Source organism: Hemitrygon akajei, chromosome 2 (assembly GCF_048418815.1).
Source record: "Hemitrygon akajei chromosome 2, sHemAka1.3, whole genome shotgun sequence".
NCBI lineage: Eukaryota > Metazoa > Chordata > Chondrichthyes > Myliobatiformes > Dasyatidae > Hemitrygon > Hemitrygon akajei.
This window is the reverse complement of record NC_133125.1, coordinates 193,457,188-193,475,797: the sequence shown is the minus strand read 5'-3', so window position 1 is coordinate 193,475,797 and position 18,610 is coordinate 193,457,188. Positions and strand designations below refer to the sequence as shown.

The following is an 18,610-nucleotide window of genomic DNA, read 5'->3' as shown; positions in this document are numbered from 1 at the left end:
AAGCTACATCCTTTTGGAGTCTGTATACAACTCCCATCAGAGTTGTTTTACCCTTGCAGATTCTTAGCTCTATCCACAATGTTTTAACACCTTCCAACCTGGCAGTGTCTGCCAGCATTTTGTGTTTTTATTTACTTCCAGCATCAGCAGATTCACTCGTGTTGCCTTTCTGTTCTATTATTGTGGGTTATGAATTAAGACCTCACAAATGCTGATCTTCCGACCTGAAAAGCAACTTAGAAGAATGTTGCTGGAACTTGATCCGAGTTATAGAGAAAGGTGAAATAGGTTAGGACTTTATTCCTAGAGTGTAGGTGAATGAGGGAAGATTTGATGGAAGTATTCAAAATTATGAGTGGTATAGATAAAGTAAGTGTAAGCCAGATTTTCCACTGAGGTTGGGTGAGGTAACAAGAGGTCATGGGTTAAGGCTGAAAGGTTGAAATGTTTAAGAGGAACTACTTTACTGAAAGGATGGTGTGAGTGTGGAATGAGCTGCCAGTGGAAGTGGTTAATGTGGGTTTGACAGCAACAGTTAAGAGAAATTTGGATAGGTGCAGGGATGGGAGGGGTATGGGGGGCCATGGTCTGGGTGCATTTGCAGGTGGATGGGACTGGTAATCGTTGGCCATGGACTAAATGGGCCAAAGGGCCTGTTTCTGTGCTGTAAATGCGCTATGACTCTATGACTCTGGCTGTTTGTGCCTGTGATACTCTCTCCTTTAGCCCTTTTCCAGTATGTTGCCCCAATGGCAGCTCAGTGACCCGGGTTCAATTCTTGCTGACACCTGTAAGGAGTTTGTCCATTCTTCCCGTGACCACATGATTTTCCTCTGGGAGCTCCGGTTTCCTCTCACAGTCCGAAGATGTACCGATTGGTAGTTATTTGGTCATTGTAAATTGTCCCGTGACTGGGCTGGGGTTAAATCAGTGGATTGCTGGGCGGCACAGCTTGAAGGACTGGAAGAGCCCATCCCGTGCTGTATCTCAATAAATAAATAAATAGTATGACCTCTTACTTTATAAAAATTGTTTTAATCTTTGAAAAGATTGTGGAAAGCAGCATCAGAAGGAGTTGTAGATCTGAGTTGACTCCCCGCAGACCCAGAGCACTGAGAAAATGTGATCACTAAACTGGTCTACTCTCCTCCTGCATATTACAGTAATTTAGTACATTAAAAGTCTTACACCTACACGTACTTCCTGTCAATGTTCCCCCATAATAAAGTCCTATTTATAATGGGCGATGACTGTGCAAACTGGTTTCACTAGTGAGAGGGTGTATTAAGCACAAAAGATATAAGCTCTTGCCAATTGAAATCAGGACATGGGAATTTGCCATAACAAGGAGAGAGTGTAGGTTTTCAATGGGAAGCTAAATTACATCTGAATGTTTCAGATCAATTAGCCCACATTTCCTTTCAACATGGAAAACAAGAAAAGACCATTCAAAAGACCATAAGATGTAGGAGCAGATTTAGATCATTTGAACCTTCGAGTTTACTCTGCTAATCCATCATGGCTGATTTATTATCCCTCTCAACCCCATTCTCCTGCCTTCTCCTCTTAACCTCTGATGCCCTGACAAATCAAGATCTGACTAATGTTTGCATTAGATGTACCTAATGACTTCCCTCCACAGTCATCTGAAACAATGAATTCCACAGATTCACCATCCTCTGGCTAAAGAAATCCCTCCACATCTCTGTTCGAATGTACAGTAGATTCTGATTAATCGGGACACATTTGGATCAGTACTTTATGACCAATTAAGTGAAAGCGTCAATTAGCCAACGTTTCGTGGATATAGTTTAAGGTATACAAAAACACAAACTACTGTTTAACCAATTATGTGTATTTAAATGAAATGCAGAACAAATTAGAACGACCTGTTGCCTTGACGTCATACGTGATGAAGACCATGGAGCGGCTGATAATACAGAATCTGAGGCCACAAACCAGGCACGCCCAGGATCCTCTTCAGTTTGCGTATAAGGAGAAGGTGGGAGTGGAGGATGCTATCACGTATTTGCTGCACAAATCACTCTCTCACCTAGAGGGGGTCAGTTGTGCTGTGAGGATTACATTCCTTGACTTCTCCAGTGCCTTTAACACCATCCAGCCCAATATCTTAAGGCACAAACTAACGGAGATGGGAGTAGACTCTCACATGGTGGATTGGATAGTGGACTACTTGACAGATAGACCTCAGTATGTGCGGTTGGGAGACTGTAGGTCTGACACGGTGGTCAGCAGCACAGGGGCGCCGCAGGGAACCGTACTCTCTCCGGTCCTGTTCACCCTGTACACATCAGACTTCCAATATAACTCAGAGTCCTGCCATGTGCAGAAGTTCGCTGATGACACGGCCATAGTGGGGTGTGTCAGGAATGGACAGGAGGAGGAGTATAGGAAACTGATACAGGACTTTGTGATATGGTGCAACTCAAACTACCTGCGTCTCAATATCACCAAGACCAAGGAGTTGGTGGTGGACTTTAGGAGATCTAGGCCTCATATGGAGCCAGTGATCATTAATGGAGAATGTGTGGAGCAGGTTAAGACCTACAAGTATCTGGGAGTACAGTTAGACGAGAAGCTAGACTGGGCTGCCAACACAGATGCCTTGTGCAGGAAGGCACAGAGTCGACTGTACTTCCTAAGAAGGTTGGCGTCATTCAATGTCTGTAGTGAGATGCTGAAGATGTTCTATAGGTCAGTTGTGGAGAGCGCCCTCTTCTTTGTGGTGGCGTGTTGGGGAGGAAGCATTAAGAAGAGGGACGCCTCACGTCTTAATAAGCTGGTAAGGAAGGCGGGCTCTGTCGTGGGCAAAGTACTGGAGAGTTTAACATTGGTAGCTGAGCGAAGGGCGCTGAGTAGGCTACGGTCAATTATGGATAACTCTGAACATCCTCTACATAGCACCATCCAGAGACAGAGAAGCAGTTTCAGCGACAGGTTACTATCGATGCAATGCTCCTCAGACAGGATGAAGAGGTCAATACTCCCCAATGCCATTAGGCTTTACAATTCTACCGCCAGGACTTAAGAACTTTTTAAAAGCTATTATTAATGCTTTTTGAGATGGTGATTTACTTGCATATCATATTTTTTTTTACTGAGTTAAGTATTGTATGTAATTAGTTCTGCTACAACAAGTGTATGGGACATTGGAAAAAAAGTTGAATTTCCCCATGGGGATGAATAAAGTATCTATCTATCTACCTATCTATCTATCTACCAATACTACTACAGTGCTATAAACTGTGTATGGGTTCCTAATAGTTATTGACAGAGGAAAACATCCAGTGTATCTGCCACATATGGGGTGTCCAGGGAGGGCGACAATGTCTGGTGAAGGGGCTTGTCATGTCCATTCTGGGGCAGCTCCTTTAGTTCCTACTGGACACTCAGTACTCACCAAGTTGATTCCAAGTAGCTGATTGCATGCAACAGCGGCCGCACCCCGGTTCCTACAGGGCATACCCATGATATCCTACCTATACTTTCCTCTAATCACCTTAAAGTTATGTCCCTTTGTATTGGCCATTTCACCCTAGGAAAAAGGCTCTGGCAGGCCACTCTAACTATGCCACTTAACATCTTGTATACCTCTATCAAGACCCCTCCCATTCTCCTTCTTTCCAAAGACAAAAACCCTAGCTCACTCAACCTTTCCTCATAAGACATGCTTTCTAATCTGGGTAGCATCCTGTTAAATCTCCTCTGCACCCTTTCTAAATCCTCCACATCCTACCACCTAATTTCTAATTGGTGGGATCTTTCAAGCCCACCTGTTTATGCAAGTAAGGCTTATTAACATACCCTCCTCAAACAGCATCACCAACAATACTGCCCTCCCTCTGTTCTGCACTGGATTCCTGCTGTTAATCTGATGAGATGGATTCGTAATATTTCCAGAATGCTGTTATGGCAACCTTACATCATCGTGTTGTTATTAAACAGTTAACTTTGAAACAGGCTAATTCTTCTTCAGAAGACAATCATCTAGTTATGCAGGCATGGCAAATCTGAAATAAAACACTCAGGCAGTATCTGTGAAAAGTGAAACTGATTGAATGTTTCAAGTTGTAGGCATCTATTCCTCTGTCACTGCTCTACCTGACAGGAGCTTATAGCATTTTCAAAGTCCAAAGTTTTACTATCACAGTACATATAAGTTGGTTCCATAAGGCTGTTATAGCTGGGGAGAGGTAGTGGGGTCAAGCTCCCTCTACCTAGTAAATGCTCCCAATGGTGTACACCTCAAATAGCCTCTGACAACCAAGTTCAGCTCCTGGCCTTCACATGTGGCTTAGCGACTAAGCCTGGAGGAACTGTTTCTACTGATTTTTATGATGGGGCAAGGGTGGGTTACTGACACCTTAAAACCAGTGGCTCCAGGCAGACGAGGCTCATCAGCTCCTCAGGAAAAAGAAAACTCTAATCTGAAACCTCCGCTGCCTTGTGTCTATAGCCACTCATGGGGAAATCTTTGGGGGTAAACCTCGAGGAACGAACTGGAGCTGGTGCCTTTAATGCAGACCTGCATTGAGTTCAACATTCACTGACAGCTCCTGTGATGTTGCTGGTGCCAAAATGTAGGAACTCTGTCATTCCTTTGGATTCATCAGTTGCATGGAGTGCTGGAGCCTGCTCCATGGGTAACAGCTTACTCTCTATACCACACTGCCCTGGCTTGCGTATCGACTTTGCTAAGGCACAACCTCCACGGTTCACCTGAACCAACAGAGGATCTTACATACATGTTGCCACCTTGAGATTCATTTCTTTTCCAGATACTTACAGGAACAAATAAAAGGAAATTATAGACAACTATACATAAACAGACAAAGAATGACAACAATCAAGGTTCAAATGTGATGCCTGATGGTTGGTGGGTAACAATTGATCCTGTACCTGGCCTCAAATAGCCTCTGACAACCAAGTCCAACTCCTGGCCTTCTCGTGTGGCTTAGCCTCTAAGCCCAGTGGAACTGTTTCTACTGACAGGAGAAGGGGCCAAGGCGGGTCCTGGCACCTTAAAACCAGTGCTTCGGGTAGATGGAGCTCGTCAGCCTGGGAAGGCAGTCCATCTAAGAGAGGGAAAACTCTGATTTCAAGCCTCCGCTGCCTTGCGGCCATACCCACTCATGGGAAAGACTTCAGGAATAAACCCTGAGGACAAATCCAGAGCTGGGGTCCCTAAAGCAGTCCGATGTTGCCTTCAGCTTCACTCTGGCAGCTCCTGTGACATCACTGGTGCCAAGCTGTATCGGCCGTTGCCCTTCCCTTGGACAACATTGGTGGTGTGGAGAGGGAGACTCACTGCTTGGGCAACTGCCGTTCTTCTATACAACCTTGCCCAGGCCTGCACCCTGGAGATCCAGGCTCGGGTCCATGGTCTCGCGAGACTAATGGCTGCCACTGCCTGGTGGTGTGAGCCCTGCCTGGACAGCGAGGATCCGTGATGATGGGTTCTGCTTTCTAGTGGTCCTTGTAAATGTGTTCATTGCTGGGGAGGGCTTTGCTTGTGATGGACTGGGCTGAATTCACCCCTTTCTGTTCCTGGACGTTGATGTTTCTGTTCTAGGCCATGATGCAACCAATCAGAATTCCGGTAGTATAATTGCCACACTTGCTCGACCATTTTCTGCTCTTCAGTCACTGCCACCAACCACAGTTTCATTCCCTCTGCTCCTCCTTCCTCGCTCTAAAACATGTTTTCTCTGACTTTTCTAATTGCTCTTTAACTCTTTCTGCAAAAGACATGGTGGTGATGAATTAAAGAGAACCACAGCCACAGGACTCCAGCAATCTGACCACCAGACTGTGTGTTCCCTCTAAAACCAGGCAGAGACGGATAATAAACCAGCCATGATGGAATGATGGAGCAGGCTCAATGGACCAAACGGCCAAGTTCTGCTCATGTGGTCTTATGTTTTCCCTGCAAGCTCTGGCGTCCTTCCACATCGCAAAGACAACTTCATCTCCTCAGATGTTGAATCTGCCTTGTTCTCCCCACATCTACTGCCTTCACATCTAACCTTCATCTTGGTGTCAGATCAACTCTTCCCCTCAGACTCTAACTGAGTAGGATCTTGCACCTTATGTTCCTGTACTGAAATTTCTCTGAGGCTGTTACACTTGATTCCGCATAATTATCTTGCTGGATTCCTTCGTACTACCTCAACGCACTGTGTAATGAATTGCTGTGTATGAACATTATGCAAGACAAGATTTTCACTGTACCTTGGTACATGTGACAATAGTAAACCTTTTCCAATTCCAATTCCATTTCTCATACTAACCCTTTGCTAGGAAGCCTCCTGCCAGAAATTCAATGGACACAAGTGAGGGTAGTCACGTTATTAGGGAGAAGGTGCTGGGGAAGCCGAAAGGTCTGAAGGTAGATAAGTCACCTGGACCAGCTGGACTATACCCCAGGGTTCTGTGCATGGAGAAGGAAGTGGCACATGGAATACAATGTAGGGGGGACGCTGCCGTGAATGATCCTGCTCCTATATCTTATGGTCTTACTCATCCAGCAGTCTCAAAGCCAAACAGTCCTTCATATGTTTATAAAATTATCCTTCAGGATTGCTTCAGGATATACAAATAATTGCCTGCACAAACCATGTAAACAGAAAAAAACTCCCTGAAAGCTGGTTTTTAATTGAATGACACTTAATTAATAATTTCTCTTAAGAATAACTAATCGCACTCTGTTCAATCTGTCAAACTGCCTTATAATTAAAAAAAAAACTCCTGTGGCTCTTACTCACAGCCTGATCTGCCAGTCCTCACATCAAACAAAGGCTCTGTGATAAAGGGTATTGTCTAAATCATTGAAGCATAATAGTGCAGCGTTTAGAGTAACGCTTTACTGAGCTAGCGACCTAGGTTCAATTCCCGCTGCTGTCTGTAAGGAATTTGTACGTTCTGCCCGTGACTGTGTGGGCTTCCCTTGGTCACCTCCCACATTCCCGGGTTAGTGAGTTGTGGACATGCTGTGTTAGTGCCAGAAGCATTGTGACACTTGCAGGCTGTGTTGGTCATTGACGCACGTGACACATCTCGCTGTATGTTTCGGTGTATATGTGACAAAGAAAGTCAATCTCTTTAAACCTTCAGAGGCTCAATAGCTCACTCCTCAATTACAATGCATCTGCCTGTTGAGTGTCTTACTGCTAGATCAGGAATTCTCTTTGCACACGTTCTTTCATTCACACGCACTGCAGAGAATTCGATACACAGGCCCCCGTGCTTTTGGACAGCAATTATCACCAAGTGCTCGGATGGGGGAGAGGGAGAGAGCAAGTCGGCACAAACACGACCAGCATCACCATTCTCTACTTTGTACTCTGACACCTTCGGGCCAAATGTACTAAATAGGGTCAGCATTTTTGTGTAGCTGTTAGCGCAATCACTCTACAACAGAAGCTGTAAGGTCAGGGTTCAATGCCCACTGCTGTCTGTAAGGAGTTTCTACATTCTGCCTGTGACCTCTGTGGGATTCTCCAGTTTCCTCAAGCAGTCCAGAGATGTAGTACAGGTTAGGGTCAGCATGCTATATTGGCACGTGGAAAGCAACGACACTTGTGGGCTGCCCCAGCATGATCCTAGGACCGTGCTGGTCGTTGACACAAATAGCACATCTCACTCTATGTTTCGATACACATCTGACAAATAAAGTTAATCTTTAATCTTTATCTTTAAATCAACACCTTCAAAGAACTCCAAACAAGATGGCGTGGTGACCTGTAGATTCAATCACTACTTCTATTATAATTGTTCTTGTCTACTAAATCTAAATTGTCTGCCTCCAAGATGACCTTGTACTTCATCATTTACCTTTTCGGTAGTTTTTACGCGTAAAATGCGGGAGGAAACCGGAGCACCCAAAGGAAACCCAAGCAGTCACAGGGAGAATGTAGAAACTCTTTACAGACAGAGGCCGGAACTGAGCCCCAATCTTCCAAACACTGGCACTGTAACACGAACCACTATGTCACCCAGCCGCTCAGTCGACACAGGGCGCTGCGAATGCTGGAATTTGCAGCAGCTCGAACAGCAGCTGTGGGAAGAGAGCAACTGCTGACATTTCAGGTCGACGGCCTGTGTCGGGACTGTGAAAGTGAAAGAAATTCATTTTCTAAATAGGGAGCAAATTCGGTAATCAGAGGTGCAAATGGACAAAGAAATCCTCGTGCAGGATTCCCCAAAGGTTCACTTGCAGGTCGAGTCAAAGGCAGGGAAGGTGAATGCAATGTCTGCACTTGGAGTAGTGCGAGCAGTTTTGGGCCCTTATCTAAGAGAGGATGTGCTGACGTTGGAGAAGGTTCAGAGGAGGTTCATGAGAATGATCCCGGGAATGAAAGGGTTAAGGTTTGAGGAACAGTTAATGGCTCTGGGCCTATACTCACTGGAGTTTAGAAGAATGAGGGGAGATTTAATTGAAACCTATCAAATATTGAAAGGTTTAGATAGATTGGATGTGGAGAGCATATTTCCTCAGTCAGGATCTCTTGGACAACGGAATACAAGGATGTCCCTTTTGAAAAGTGATGACGAAGAACTTCTTTAAACAGAAGGTAGTGAATCTGTGGAATTCATTGCCACAGACAGCTGTGGAGACCATGTTACTGGGTATATTTAAAGCAGTGCCTGATAGGTTTGTAGTTAGTTAGGGCGTCAAAGGTTACAGGGAGAGGGCAGGACAATGGGGTTGAAAGGAAAAGTAAAATGATGAAATGGTGGATCAGATTTGATGGGCTGAATGGCCTAATTCTGCTCCTATGTTTTATGGTCTTGTTGTCTAAATCTAACTTAGAAACACTGTCTTGTCTGCAGAACACACCCCAATTATGTACATTGCAATTGAGGAGTGAATGACTGACCCTCAAGCTTCAACACAATCCATTTATGAGAATTGGAAGATCAGGCTGTGAGTAAGAATCTGAGGAGCTTTTATTAATTGCAAGGCAGCCTGATAGATTGACTGCATTATTAATGTGAAAATGCTCGGTGCAGACTCTGGTCCGCTGCCCTTTCTCCATACAGTATTTCTCCATGACTCACCCAGTCCACTGGAGGCATGCAAACATCTTCCTTGCACTCACGCAGCTCGTTACACACTCACTCACAGTGGTGCTTGCACTCACTGCCTTCCACATTCACACTAAGGCATACATGCAGACAGGGATACACCCAGGGCCAGAAATGCACATCCACGTGTGCACACGCATTTGCACAGGTACAAACACACAGATACACGTGTACAGGCATATACACACACAGACATACACATGCTGTGCGTGCACACAGGTATGGAATTACATATGCACACATCTGTACATGCAGACACAGACACACACACACAACGAGAGTGAGCAGAGGGGGGCCTAGTACCCTCTTGCTGAATGTATGGATATGATTAATGTTTTTGCTACCTAGCTTAAGCCTCCGCTAGCATTCCAAATGCCTGAAGAACTCAGCAGGCCGGGCAGCAGCTATGGAGAGGAATAACTAGTCAATGCTTTGGGCTGAGAACCTTCATCAGCACCGGCAAAGGAGAGATACAAGCAGGTTTTCAACAGAAGGGAAATGTGGGGAAGGATTGTTTTCTGTAAGTGGATGTGTGTGAGATAAACTGGCCCAACGGAGTCAGACGTCATCACAGTGAGCTGCTAGAACAACAACCATGGTGCTGGAAGAATGTAGGGTCAGGCAGCATCTGTGGAGTGAGCAAGTCGAATTTGTGGTCAGTGCCCTCTATCAAGACAGAGAGTGAATGGAAAAGATTGCCTGTGGCCAACTGCCCAAGTGAGGTGGAGCATAGGGGCTGGTAGGTGATTGGTGGATCATGTTAGTGTAACGCTTTACATTGCAAGTGATTGGAGGTCAGTTCCCGCCACCGTCTGTAAGGAGTTTATACGTTCTCCCCGTGACCGGGGCTTCCTTTGGGTATCTGCTTTCCTCTGGCTTACAGGTCAGTGAGTTACGGTCAAGCGACGTTGGCTCCCAAAGTGTGGCAACACTTGTGGGCGTCCCATAGCACAATCCTCAGACTGTGTTGGTCATTGACACAGCAACACACTTCACTCTATGTTTCGATGCACCTGTGACAAATAAAGCTAGTCTTTATAGCAAGAAGATGACAGAGTTCTACGAGTCAGAGCATTCCGCACTTCGGCCTTTCACCTTCTCACCTGCCTATCGGCCCCCACACCCCCCCACCACCGTGACCCTCTTCCTTCCCTTTCTCCTATGGTCCACTCTCCTCCCCTGTCAGATTCCCTCATCTCCTTCCCCACCCACCCAGGTTCACCTATCACCTCCTAGCTATCCTCCTTCTCCTCCCCCAATCATTTTATTCTGTCGTCTTCCCCCTTCCTTTCCAGTCCTGATGAAGGGGCTCGACCCAAAACATTGACTATTTATTCATTTCCATAGATGCTGCCCGACCTGCTGAGCTCTTCCAGCATTTTCTGTGTGTTTCTTTAGATTTGCAGCATCTGCAGAATTTCTTGTGGTATTGATTTCTCTAACTTCCAGCAATGTCTCCTCCTTCCCCTTTCTCTCTTTTTCCATTCCCCATTTAGGCTTTGCTTCTCCCCTTCTCCTCCCCTGCTCATAACCTCCCATCGGTTCTCACATTGCTTCCCTTTTTCTCATGGTCCAGTGTCCTGTCCTATCAGACCTCTTCTTGTTCAACCCTTTACCTTTTCCACCTATCACTTTCCAGCTTCTTAATTCATCCACCTTCCCCCACCCACTCAAGATCCCTGACTTCACCATCACCTGCCAGCTCCTTCCCCTCTTCCCGCCTTCTTACTTTTGCTTCTTCACCCTCCCTATCCAGTCCTGATCGAGGCCCCAACCACAACTGCTTCTTCCTCTCCATAGTAGGTGGGGGGAGACGGAGTACGAGGGGGCAGGTGAGACCAGGTGAGATGGGTGGGGGAGGGCAATGAAGTAAGGAGCTGGGAAGTGAAGGAGGCAAAGAGCTCAAGAGGAAGGAATCGGAAAGGAAATCACAGTGGTCCACGGACGAAAGGAAAGGAGGAGAGGAACCAGAGGGAGCTGATGGACAGGAGGGGAGAACAGAGGGGGTGAGAGGGGAACCAGAATGGGGAATGAAAGTAGGAAAAAGCAGGTGGGGGATAACTGAAGCAACACACACAAAATGCTGGTGGAATGCAGCAGGCCAGGCAGCATCTATAGGGAGAAGCACTGTCGATGTTTCGGGCCGAGACCCTTCGTCAGGACTAACTGTAAGAAGAGATAGTAAGAGATTTGAAAGTAGGAGGGGGAGGGGGAAATGCGAAATGATAGGAGAAGACAGGAGGAGGTAGGGTGAAGCTAAGAGCTGGAAAGGTGATTGACAAAAGGGCTACAGAGCTGGAGAAGGGAAAGGATCATGGGAGGCCTAGGGAGAAAGAAAGGGGGAGGGGAAAACCAGAGGAGATGGAGAACAGGTAGAGTGATTGTGAGAGGGACAGAGAGAGAAAAAAGAGAGAGAAGAAAAAAGGGTAAAAAAGTAATTAATAAATAAATAAATAAATAAATAAATAAATAGACAGTTAGATAGATAGATAGATAAATAAATAAATCAGGGATTGGGTAAGAAGGGGAGGAGGGGCATTAACTGAAGTTAGAGAAGTCAATGTTCATGCCATCAGGTTGGAGGCTACCCAGACGGAATATAAGGTGTTGTTCCTCCAACCTGAGTGTGGCTTCATCTTGACAGTGGAGGAGGCCATGGATAGACATATCAGAATGGGAATGGGACGTGGAATCATATCAGAATGCCTCCAACCTGATGGCATGTTCTATCCATGGCCTCCTCTACTGTCAAGATGAAGCCACACTCAGGTTGGAGGAACAACACCTTATATACCGGCTGGGTAGCCTCCAACCTGATGGCATGAACATTGATTTCTCTAACTTCCATTAATGCCCCTCCTCCCCTTCTTACCTCATCCTTATTTATTTATTTATTTCCCCCGCGCACGCGCGTGCCCCCCCTTTTTTTCTTTTCTCTCTTTTTTCTCTCTCTGCCCCTCTCACAATCACTCCTTGCCTGCTCTCCCTCTCCCTCTGGGGCTTCCCTCACACTTTCTTTCTCCCGAGGCCTCCTGTCCCATGATCCTTTCCCTTCTCCAGCTCTGTATCCCTTTTGCCAATCACCTTTCCAGCTCTTAGCTTCATCTCTCCCCCTCCTGTCTTCTCCTATCATTTCAGATTTCCCCCTCCCCCTCCCACTTTCAAATCTCTTACTATCTTTCCTTTCAGTCAGTCCTGACGAAGGGTCTCGGCCCGAAACGTCGACAGTGCTTCTCCCTATAGACGCTGCCTGGCCTGCTGTGTTCCACCAGCACTTTGTGTGTGTTGCTTCAATTTCCAGCATCTGCAGATTTCCTCGTGTTTGGGGGATAATTTAGCTCTCCGCTTCTTCCATTTAACATCTGCCAGCTTGTATTCCTCCCCATACCACCCCCAACCCCCGACACCTTCTTATTCTGCTTTCTGCCTCCTTCCTTTCCAGTCCTGATGGGGTCTGAGCCCTGATCTGCTGAGTTTCTCCAGCACGTTCTGTGTGTTGCTCAAGGCTTCCAGCATCTGCAGAATCTCCTGTGCCAAGGATGTTTTCTATGGTTCATCGATAAAAATGGTATAATGGTGCATTTGCCTGCAAGGCTAGATCGAGGATGAAAAAACTGACAAGTGCTGGAAATAGTAAGTAAATACCTTCCTTCTGACCTGTGCCTACAGCCGACTCATGTTTCAGTCTCTGCCCTGACACTGATGAGATAGAAAATGCTCCAATTATATTGCCTGCTACTTGCGAAGACGTGCTTTCAAGCCAGTTTAATCTCTCTGTCACTCTGCACTGATGGCAAGAAAGGGAATACTCTGTTGAGTGTGGAGACCGTGGATTAATGATAATCACACAATCTCTAAACTGGGGGCAAGTGACACATGGATGTGTTTGTTATGGGCCAGGCTCTCAGGCAAGGCAAATACTCTGTCAGTTTGAAGATGTAAATCCCTGTATCAACAGCAGCTTCACTAACTTCTGCTAATCACCATCCTCTGCTTTCATTTCACATTCAGATTTATTTATTTATCACATGTACATCAAAACATACACTCAAAGGTCATTTCTTTCACTACCTCCTGTACTAATAAACTGGCCACTGAGTGCATGTTCATGGTCTTCTGCTGCTGTAGCCCATCCACTTCAAAGTTTGATGCATTGGCTTCTCCATACCACTCTTCTAACTTGTGGTTAGACCATAAGATATAGGAGCAGAATTAGGCCATTTGGCCCATTGAGTCTGCTCCACTATTTCATCATGGCTGATCCAATTTTCCTCTCAGCCCCAATCTCCTGCCTTCTCCCCCAAATCCCTTCATGCCCTGACCAATCAAGAATCTATCAACCTCTGCCTTAAATATGCACAATGACTTGGCCTCCACATTTATCTGTGGCAACAAATTCCACAGATTCACCACTCTCTGGCTAAAGAAATTCCTCCTCATCTCTGTCCTAAAAGGACACCCCTCTACTCTGAGGCTGTCCTTTGGTCCTAGACATGCCCACCATAGGAAACGTTCTCCTTGCATCCACTCTGTCGAAGCCTTTCTACATTCAGTAGGTTTCAAGTAGGTCATCCATTTGACCTATTTTATTGTATGACCCCTGAAAGCACATCCTTAACAATCAACTCCAATATCTTTCCACGCACCGAGCTCAGACCGACGGGCCTGGTTATTTCACTTACAGTTGCCTTCTCATCAGCTACAACCTGCCTGGCCATTCTTCTGTGACCTCTCTCATTAACAAGGTGTTTTTGCCACAGAGCTGCCACTCGCTGGATATATTTTGTTTTGTTTCCCGCACCATTCTCTGTAAACTCTTTGGCTGTCGTGTGTGAAAATTGCAGGAGATCAGCAGTTCCTGAGATACTCAAACTACACCCGTCTGGCACAGACAATCATTCCATGGTCAAGGTCACTTAGATCACATTCCTTCCCCATTCTGATGTTTGGTCTGAATAACAACACCAGGTCAGCATGACTCTATGCACTGAGTTGGTGCCACATGACTGGCTGATTAGATATTTGTATCAGCGTACAGGTGTACCTAATACAGTGGCCACTGAGTGTACAGTGAAACACAGCATTTACATTATCATCCAGTAAAGCCCACAAACGTCTCTGCACATTCTGGCACCAACCATGCTGCTTTTCTCCCCAAACAAATGTAAGAAAAACAACAGCAGCAAATCGAGCCCCATTTCTCGCTCCCACTCACCCACTCATCCACACACATAGACAGGCCTCCAGCCCCAGGACAGTCCAACTCCAGGCCTCCAGACTTCTCCACCCCCCCCCCCTCTTTGTTTTCCATCATTCCTGTAGCGCCCACAACATTTCTCAAATTCAAGTTCAAAGTTCAATGTAAATTTATCATTAAAGTGCATAGTTGTCGCCGTATACAACCTGATATTCACTAGTTTGCAGGCATTCATAGTAAATACAATTTAACACAATAGACTCAGTGAAAGACCACACCAACTTGGCTGTTCAACCAGAGTGGAAAAGACAACAAACCATAGCAACGTAAAAAGAAATAATAAAAGGATAGATAGATAGATAAATAAATAAATAGAGGGATAAGTAAATAAATGAATAAGCAGTAAATATTGATAACATGAGATGAAGAGTCCTTGAAACTGAGTCCATAGGTTTTGGGAACAGGTCAGTGGTGGGGGCAAGTGAAGTTGACTGAAGTTAACCCTGTGGTTCAAGAGCCTGCTGGTTGAGGGGTGATAACTGCTCCTGAACCTGGTGATGTGGGTCCTGAGACTCCTGTACCTTCTTCCTGATGGTGACAACGAGAAGAGCACATGACCTGGGTGGAGGGGCCCCTGATGATGGATGCTGCTTTCCTGCGACAGTATTATTTGTAGATGTATTCAGTGGCGGGGTGGGCTTTACCTTTGATGGGAGTGCCATATCCATTAATTTTTGTATGATTTTCTATTCAATGACATTGGCGTTTCAATATTAGGTTGTGCTGCAACCACTTTCTCTTGCATTCCTCTACCTTCATGACCTGCTCATTACCTCCCTCTGGTTTTGCCTCCTCCTTCCCTTTATTCCATGGTCCACTATCCCCTCCTATCAGACTCCTTTTTCTTCAGCCCTTTGCCTCGTCCACCTATCACGTCACAGCTCCTTACTTCATACCCCACCCCCCCTCCCACCCACCTTCCCCACACCTGGTCTCATCTATCACTTCCTGGCTTTTCACATTATTCACTTTCATACAACTCTCCCCACCCACTTATCTTACCCCCGCCATCTGAACTCACTTTTAACTCTTCCTCCTTCCCCTTTGTTCTTGCCTCTGTCTTCTTTCTTCACAGTCCTTGGTCTTGGCCTAAAACATCAACTGTTTATCCCCCACTATAGTTACAGCCTGCTGAGCTCCCCCAGCATTTTGTGTGTGTTGCTCTGGATTTCCAGCATCTGCAGAATCTCTTGTGCCTGTGATTGTGAGGAAGATGGGAGAATAACTGGTGAGAGACCGTTCCAGCTGCTGAGGAAATCTGGGACACAGGTGCACAGATTCAATTTAGGGGGCTACCAATCGAAGATGAAAATGAGGAGAAACTTCTGATCTGAGACTTAGCCTCGCTGGCACGGCCTGTAGATGAGTTGGGAGATATTTCCCCTGGTGTCCTCAACAGGCATCGTTAAAACAGGCCATTAAGACAGCATGGGAGCTCAGCGTGTGCAAATGGGCCATCTCATCAAAACAGTGGCTGTGTTTCATTAACTTTAACGTGCTCTGAAACATCGCCAAAGGCAAAGCAGAGATGCAAATTCCTAAACACGAGAGATTCTGCAGATGCTGGAATTTGTGAGCAACACACACGAGGGTTATGCTGGAGGAATTCAGCGGGTCAGAGGGCGTCTATGGATAGGAATAAACAGTTGAAATATTAGAAACATAGAAAACCTACAGTATTACAGGCTTTTCGGCCCACAAAGCTGTGCCGAACATGTCCTTACCTTAGAAATTAGCTAGAGTTACTCACAGCCCTCTATTCTTCAAGCTCCATGTACCTATCCAGGAGTCTCTTAAAAGACCCCATCGTATCCATCTCCACCATAGTCACCGGCAGCCCATTCCACACACTCACCACTCTGCGTAAAAAACTTACTGCTGACATCCCCTTTGTATCTATTGGGCCGAGACCCTTCATCGGGACCAGAAAGGAAGGGGGTAGAAGCCAGGATAAGGAGGTGGGGGATGGGAATGAGTACAGGCTGGCAGGTGATAGGTGAGACCAGGTGAAGAGGAAGTTGGGTGGATAGGGGAGGGGGGAGATGATGTAAGAAGCTGGGAGGTGATAGGTGGAAGAGGTAAAGAGCTGAAGAAGAAGGCATCTGGTACGGGAGGAGAGTGGGTCATGTTTATTCAAGTACTTTATTTGAATGGCATAGACACAAAATGTCCAATAGACAGATAGATGGTTAGGATGCAGTGCAGGTAAATGATAAAGTGTAACATCGTAACCATGGAGATTCTGAGGTCAAGAGTCCATCTTATCTTATAAGAGACCCTTTCAAGAGTCTGACATTAGGTGGGGTAGAAACTATCCTTCAGCCTCGTGGTACGTGCTTTCAGATTTTTGTATCTTCTGTCCGATGAAGAGACTGGAGAATAGAGGATGCATGGGGAGGGTGGGGTCTTTGATTACGCTGGCTGATTTATTGAAGCAACGAGAAGGGTAGACAGACTCCGTAGAGGGGCGGCTGATTTTCCTGTGATCTTATTGTTCATCTGATGCTACACATCTGTGATGCTGCTGCAAGTAGTTTATCATTACACTTCTACACTGGAGCACATGGCAATAAATTTGAATTTGACTTTGACCACAGTTTACCTGAAGCTAGAAAATTCACTGTTCCTTCCAGAAGGTTGCAATGTGCCTGGGTAGAACGTAAGGCCTCATATTGGTGGTGGAGGAGGATGGTGCAGACAGACAGGTCAGAATAGAGGTGGGACTGAGTATTGAAGAGGTAAGCAATAAGAAGATCAGGGTCACCCCTACAGACTGAGTGCAGGCCTGGGACAGGGCTAATTTTATGCTGTGAGGCTACCCATAGCAGACCAACAAAGAGTAGATGTCGATGCTAACCTGAGTGTAATGAGTGAGGGGAAGGGTGAGTGGCAATGAAGGGGAATGAGTGCAAGGGGAGGATGGGGCAGGATCACTCAGACTTGCTGTGCAAGTTCATTAGGTGGTTAAGAAGGCAGATGTTGTGTTGGCCTTTGTTAGATTGAGTTTAAGAGCTGTGAGATAATGATGCAGCTCTCTAAAACCCTGGTTAGACCACAATATTGTGTTCAGTTCCGGTCGCCTCATTATAGGAAGGATGTAGTAGTTTTAAGGAGGGTGCAGAGGAGATTTATCAGAATGCTGCCTGGAGTAGAGAGAATGTCTTATGGGGAAAAGTTAGAGTTTTTCTCTTTGGAGTGAAGGAGGATGTGAAGTGTACAGGATGATAAGAGGCATAGATCAGAGTGCATAGCCAGAGACTTTTTCCCGGGACAGAAATGGCTAATGTGAGGGGCTATGACTTTAAGGTAATTGGAGGAATGTCAGAGGTAGTTATTGAGACAGAGGATGTGTTGAAATGTGCTGCCAGGTGCAGATACATTAGAGGCATTTAAGAAACTCTAAAATTGGCACATGGATAATAGAAAAATGGAGGCCTACGCAGGAGGGAAGGGTCAGACTTTACAATGGATTAAATGGTCAATACAACATCAGGGGTCAGATTTTAACAGAGTAAGTTAAAAGGTTGGCACAACTCTGTACACCAAAGGCCAAAATCACATCTTTTCCCCTGTACTGTTTGCCCATCACTTCATATCTGTGTTCCCCTAATGGGCACTTCCACTAATGAGGACAACCTCTCTCCATCTATGTTCCATAAACCAATCACGATCTTGGAGCACCTCTATCGTCTCTTTCAACCTTCTGTCTACTGTGAAACCAACAGCAGCGACTCCATTCTGACGTCACAGACACACAGTGGCCATTTTATTGGGTACAAAAATCAAATCAGCCAATCGGGGGACAGCAACTCATTGCATAAAAGCATGCAGAGGTTCAGTTGGTGTTCAGACCAAGCATCAGAATGGGGAAGAAATGTGATCCCAGTGTTGGTGCCAGACAAGGTGCGTATCTCAGAAACTTCTGAACTCCCAAGATTTTCATGCACAACAGTTCTTAAAGTTTTCATAAATGGTGTGAAACACACAAACAAAATTGAAAGAATGGTAGCTCTGTGCAGATGAAAATGTTTATGAGAGAGGTCAGAGGAGAATGGCCAGACTGGTGCAAGCTGACAGGAACTCAGATAGCCACACGTTACAACAGTGGTGTGCAGCAGAGCATCTCTGAACGCACAAAACATTGAAGTGGACGGGCAACAGCAGATGAAGGTCAGGAGTACGCACTCAGTGGCCACTATATTAGGTACAGGAGGTATCTAGTAAAATGGCCACAGTGCATCTCCG

The 18,610-nt window shown here is 45.8% G+C and overlaps 1 protein-coding gene across 1 annotated transcript in view; it reads right to left on the bottom strand.

Annotated features, from left to right (window-relative positions):
• Positions 1-18,610, bottom strand: part of LOC140738143 (proline-rich transmembrane protein 1-like) — a 352,694-nt gene that overhangs the window by 313,263 nt on the left and 20,821 nt on the right. The gene's annotated exons all lie outside the window — the stretch shown is intronic.